Source organism: Mustelus asterias, unplaced genomic scaffold (genome assembly GCF_964213995.1).
Source record: "Mustelus asterias unplaced genomic scaffold, sMusAst1.hap1.1 HAP1_SCAFFOLD_1464, whole genome shotgun sequence".
In the NCBI taxonomy this organism is placed as follows: domain Eukaryota; kingdom Metazoa; phylum Chordata; class Chondrichthyes; order Carcharhiniformes; family Triakidae; genus Mustelus; species Mustelus asterias.
In genome coordinates, this window is record NW_027591409.1 from 44,839 (window position 1) to 51,303 (window position 6,465).

A 6,465-nucleotide genomic window follows, 5' to 3' on the forward strand; every position below is an offset into this window, starting at 1 on the left:
TCACAACTATTTATACCGCTGCTGAAAACAGGACAGGTTTTGTCGAAGATGTAGGAGGGAATAAACGAGTCTGTGAGAGGCTTCAGTGAAATGGTTTTATTTCCACATGCATGTGGGAGAATCAGCCCAGACCCAGTGAAATCCTGTCTGTCCCGAGGCTGATTCTGAAGATACAAAGGCTGTACACATTACTTGTACTGTTCCCTGGGGTCCAGAGTATTGTAATACAGGATATCATTGATACAAATCGCTTGAATTAATTATCATAGAATCCTGACAGTGCAGAAGAAGGCCATTCGGCCCATCAAGTCTGCACCGACCACAATCCTATCCAGGGCCCTATCCCTGTAACCCCATGCATTTACCCTAGCTAGTCCCCCTGACACAAAGGAGAAATTTAGCATAGCCAATCCACCTAACCTGCACATCTTTGGATACTAAGGGACAATTTAGCACGGCCAATCTACCTAACCCGCACATCTTTGGATACTAAGGGACAATTTAGCACGGCCAATCTACCTGACCTGCACATCTTTGGATACTAAGGGACAATTTAGCACGGCCAATCTACCTAACCCGCACATCTTTGGATACTAAGGGACAATTTAGCACGGCCAATCTACCTAACCCGCACATCTTTGGATACTAAGGGACAATTTAGCACGGCCAATCTACCTAACCCGCACATCTTTGGATACTAAGGGACAATTTAGCATGGCCAATCTACCTAACCCGCACATCTTTGGACACTGACAGACAATTTAGCATGGCCAATCCACTAACGCGCACATCTTTGGACTGTGGGAGGGAACCGGAGCACCTGGAGGAAACCCACGTAGACACTGGGAGAACATGCAGACTCCACACAGACAGTGACCCGAGCCGGGAATCGAACTGGGTCCCTGGCACTTTGAGGCAGCAGTGCTAACCCACTGTGCTACTGCGACGCCCGATTATAGTTGATCACATTAGGTGGGTCTATTGTGCGTACTTCACATTAATCGGTTGTGCCCGGCTTTCCTTGTCTATCTGTTTTGTGATACCAAAGCGACGTGTGTGATAAATAGGTTTCGATGGTGTGATAACCATCCCATCTCCCCAGTTTCTGGGAACAATGGCTTCTCTAGACTCAGTGGAGCCTTGCTAATCAGTATCGACTCTGCATTGTTCACCAAGGCTTTGAAATGATTTCACCTGTAAAGTAACTGTGTTGGCAGCCTGAGATGTTAATTGGGGATGTCTGCTCGCAGTTAGGGTGGGCCCTGTTTTTTAACCCTTAGACATTCCTTCTCCTGCTGTTACTTGCACACCCTGGATTTGCCCCAATACTGGATTCTGCCCGACTACAGAAGAATTCCTCTTGCACTCATCAAGACATTCACAGGAGTTCAGGGCAAGGGATTCTGCCGAGTGCCCCAAGACAAAAAAATCTTTATTTGCCCCAGCGATTACTCAAGTCCTACACCACCAAACAAGCCACACTACGGGGGTCTGCTGGTTGGTTGGTGAGTTGACCGAATTGCGGAGGAGTTGTTCCCTGGACCATTGCAAGAAAGACGGAAAGGCTTGGATGAAACAAAAGCAGAAAGTGCCGGAATACTCCGGTCAGGCAGCATCTGTGGGGAGAGAAACAGAGTGAAATAGTTCAGATGGATAACCGCTTACGCAGACTCCCCGATGCTGCCTGTTAGAAGCCTACAGTGTAGAAGGAGGCCATTCAGCCCATTGAATCCACACCGACCACAATCCCACCCAGGCCCTATCCCCCTAGCCCCATGCATTTACCCTAACTAGTGCCCCTGACACTAAGGGGCATTTTAGCATAGCCAGTCCACACAACCTGCACACCTTTGGACACCAAGGGGCAATTTAGCATAGCCAATCCACCTAACCTACGCAACTCATAGAATCCCTACAGTGCAGAAGGAGGCCATTCGGCCCATCGAGTCTGCACCAACCACAATCCCACCCGGGCCCTACCCCCACATATTTTACCCACTAATCCCTCTAACCTACGCATCCCAGGACTCTAAGGGGCAATTTTTTTTTTAACCTGGCCAATTAACTTTGGACACTAAGGGGCAATTTAGCATAGCCAATCCACCTAACCTACGCAACTTTGGACACTAAGGGGCAATTTAGCATGGCCAGTCCCTCTAACCTGCACATCTTTGGACACTAAGGGGCAATTTAGCATAGCCAATCCACCTAACCTACGCAACTTTGGACACTAAGGGGCAATTTAGCATGGCCAATCCACCTAACCCGCACATCTTTGAACTGTGGGAGGAAACCGGAGCACCCGGAGGAAACCCACGCAGACACGGGGAGAACGTGCAAATTCCACACAGACAGTGACCCAAGCCAGGAATCGAACCTGGGTCCCTGGCGCTGTGAGGCAGCAGTGCTAACCCATTTTGTCACTGTGATCTGCCGACTCTTTTTAGCACTTTTATTAGTGAAAAGTATTGTTTCTTGCGCACTATACAGACAAGGCATACCGTTCATAGAGTACATAGATTTGATTTATTATTGTCACATGTATTGGGATACAGTGAAAAGTATTGTTTCTTGCATGCTATACAGACAAAGCATACCATTCATAGAGAAGGAAAGGAGAGGGTGCAGAATGTACTGTTACAGTCATAGCTAGGGTGTCGAGAAAGATCAACTTAATGCGAGGTAGGTCCATTCAAAAGTCTGATGGCAGCAGGGAAGAAGCTGTTCTTGAGTCGGTCGGTACGTGACCTCAGACTTTTGTATCTTTTTCCCCGACGGAAGAAGGTGGAAGAGAGAATGTCTGGGGTGCGTGGGGGTCCTTGATTATGCTGGCTGCTTTTCCCCGAGGCAGTGGGAAGTGTAGACAGAGTCAATGGATGGGAGGCTGGTTTGCGTAATGGGACTGGGCTACATTCACGACCCTTTGTAGTTCCTTGCGGTCTTGGGCAGAGCAGGAGCCCAGACCAAGCTGTGATACAACCAGAAAGAATGCTTTCTATGGGGCATCTGTAAAAGTTGGTGAGAGTCATAGCGGACATTCTTTCTGAATCTACCCTGTCTAATCCTGTTCGCTATGATGTGGAGATGCCGGCGTTGGACTGGGGTGGGCACAGTAAGAAGCCTCACGACACCAGGTTAAAGTCCAATAGATTTATTTGGCATCACGAGCTTTTGGAGCACTGCTCCTTCATCAAGTGAGCGGAGAGGTAGGTTTCACAAACATGGCATATAGAGGCCAAGACACAATTGCATAATAAGATTCACATTCCAACCATTATCTTGCAATCAATCCTGTTAGAATTTTATAAGTTTCTATGAGATCCCCTCTCACTCTTCTGCACGCCAGTGAATATTATCCTAACCGACTTAGTCTCTCCTCATATACAGACCTGCCATCCCAGGAATCAGCCTAGTAAACCTTCGCTACACTCCCTCTATAGCAAGGACATCTTTCCTCAGATAAGGAGACCAAAACTGCAAAAGAGGGAGGATATCTCGCAAATCCTGACTCCACGTTGTACGTTTTTGACCTGTGCTCCTGTTGCCAGCAGGGGGCAGCCACGGGCTTCGTTGTATCAGCATAAAGGGCCAAGACATTGGAGCGAGAGAAATCTTCCCAATCTCTGGACGCAGTGCAATGCTTTCATTAAAATATATAACGCAGAGATATTATAAATAGGATATATACACCAGAGAAAGTGCAGAGGAAAAGGAAAATACACAAGGATCTTGACAGCACCAAGATTTGCTTCTAAATTTCCCCCCCCACTCCCCCCGTGGGAGCGAGTCCCACATTCTCCCCGACTCCCCCCGTGGGAGCGAGTCCCACATTCTCCCCGACTCCCCCGTGGGAGCGAGTCCCACATTCTCCCCCTGTGGGAGTGAGTCCCACATTCTCCCCCCACTCCCCCCATGGGAGCGAGTCCCACATTCTCCCCCACTCCCCCCATGGGAGCGAGTCCCACATTCTCCCCCACTCCCCCCCGTGGGAGCGAGTCCCACATTCTCCCCAACTCTCCCATGGGAGCGAGTCCCACATTCTCCCCCCGTGGGAGCGAGTCCCACATTCTCCCCCCGTGGGAGCGAGTCCCACATTCTCCCCCCACTCCCCCCATGGGAGCGAGTCCCACATTCTCCCCCCACTCCCCCCGTGGGAGCGAGTCCCACATTCTCCCCGACTCCCCCGTGGGAGCGAGTCCCACATTCTCCCCCTGTGGGAGTGAGTCCCACATTCTCCCCCACTCCCCCCGTGGGAGCGAGTCCCACATTCTCCCCCCACTCCCCCCGTGGGAGCGAGTCCCACATTCTCCCCGACTCCCCCGTGGGAGCGAGTCCCACATTCTCCCCGACTCCCCCGTGGGAGCGAGTCCCACATTCTCCCCCCGTGGGAGTGAGTCCCACATTCTCCCCCACTCCCCCCGTGGGAGCGAGTCCCACATTCTCCCCCACTCCCCCGTGGGAGAGTCCCACATTCTCCCCCCGTGGGAGCGAGTCCCACATTCTCTCCCACACCCTTGGGAAACACTGAACAGGTTCTCCTTCTGACAGAGAGAGGTTCAGCTGAGATACGGCCCCCGACAGACCTTAGTGAAGGTTCTGCAAGTGGAAGGCAGCACAGAATAAGAGATGATCTATATCTCTGATGGGGAATCGCATTTGCTCAAGGGAGTGGGGGGAGAATAGGGGACTGGTTCCGCCACGGGGGAGAATGTGGGACTCGTGCTCTCGGAGGGAGAATGTGAGTATCGCTCCCACAAGGCGGGGGGGGGGGGGGGGGATGTGGGACTCACTCCCACGGGGGGAGTGGGGGAGAATGTGGGACTCACTCCCACGGGGGGAGTGGGGGGAGAATGTGGGACTCGCTCCCACGGGGGGAGTGGGGGAGAATGTGGGACTCGCTCCCACGGGGGGAGTGGGGGAGAATGTGGGACTCGCTCCCATTGGGGGGGAGTGGGGAATAATGTGGGACTCGCTCCCATTGGGGGGGAGTGGGGGATAATGTGGGACTCGCTCCCACAAAGGAGTGGGGGGAGAATGTGGGACTCGCTCCCATGGGGGGAGAATGTGGGACTCACTCCCACGGTGGAGTGAGGGGAGAATGTGGGATTTGCTCCCACGGGGGGAGTGGGGGAGAATGTGGGACTCGCTCCCATGGGGGGATTGGGGGAAGAATGTGGGACTCACTCCCACAGGGGGAGTGGGGGAGAATGTGGGACTCGCTCCCATGGGGGGGAGAATGTGGGACTCGCTCCCACGGGGGGGAATGGGGGAGAATGTGGGACTCGTTCCCACGGGGGGAGTTTGGAAGAATGTGGGACTCGCTCCCACGGGGGGGGGAGAATGTGGGACTCGCTCCCACGGGGGGAGTGAGGGGAGAATGTGGGACTCACTCCCACGGGGGGAGTGGGGGGAGAATGTGGGACTCGCTCCCACGGGGGGAGAATGTGGGACTCGCTCCCACGGGGGGAGTGGGGGGAGAATGTGGGACTCGCTCCCACGGGGGGAGTGGGGGGAGAATGTGGGACTCGCTCCCACGGGGGGAGTGGGGGGAGAATGTGGGACTCGCTCCCACGGGGGGAGTGGGGGGAGAATGTGGGACTCGCTCCCACGGGGGGAGTGGGTAGAATGTGGGACTCACTCCCACGGGGGGAGTGGGGGGAGAATGTGGGACTCACTCCCGAGGGGTAGTGGGGGAAATCGCAGAGATACATTGATGGAGGGAGGTGAGATGGAAAAACATAAGAGGGAGAAAGGAATGGAAGGATATGGTGTTGGGGGTGAGATGAAGCGGGTTGTGGGGTAGGAGGGAGGCTCAAGTGGGGCAGAGCAGTGCAGTTCCTGGACTGCGAGAACCTTGGAATTCACCCAAAGGGGTTCACAGAAAGTAAGATATTAAACATTTAATGAAACAAGGTTTCTTCTTCAACTCATTTCTTTTCTTACAAGTCATTTAAAGTGGATGTAATTCGGAGATATCTGGGGTTGGAAAGCTGGTTAGGGAGCCCAGGCTGTGGTGAGATTGGAGGACGTGCATCTTCGCACAAGGCCGACTGGGGACCCCCAATGCAAGGTTAATCTCGGTCAGCGAGAATGCAAGTATCCATCCATACAAACGGCTATACTGAGGCAGCACCTGTTAAGGTCGGAACAACCATCCCAAGATGTCCCACAGAAGTGTCATCAGACAATCGAAGGAGACCTGAGGACAGGAGACTAAATATTGGCTTGATTCCTGGGATGAGGGGGGGAATTTGCCTCACGGGGGTAAACTCATGCCTATACCTGTTGAGAGTTTAGGAGATTGAGAGCCAATCATCGATTTGATTTATTATTGTCACATGTATCGGGATACAGTGAAAAGTATTGTTTCTTGCGCGCTATACAGACAAAGCATACCATTCATAGAATACTTAGATTTGATTTATTGTCACATGTATTAGTATCACTGAAAAGTATTGTTTCTTG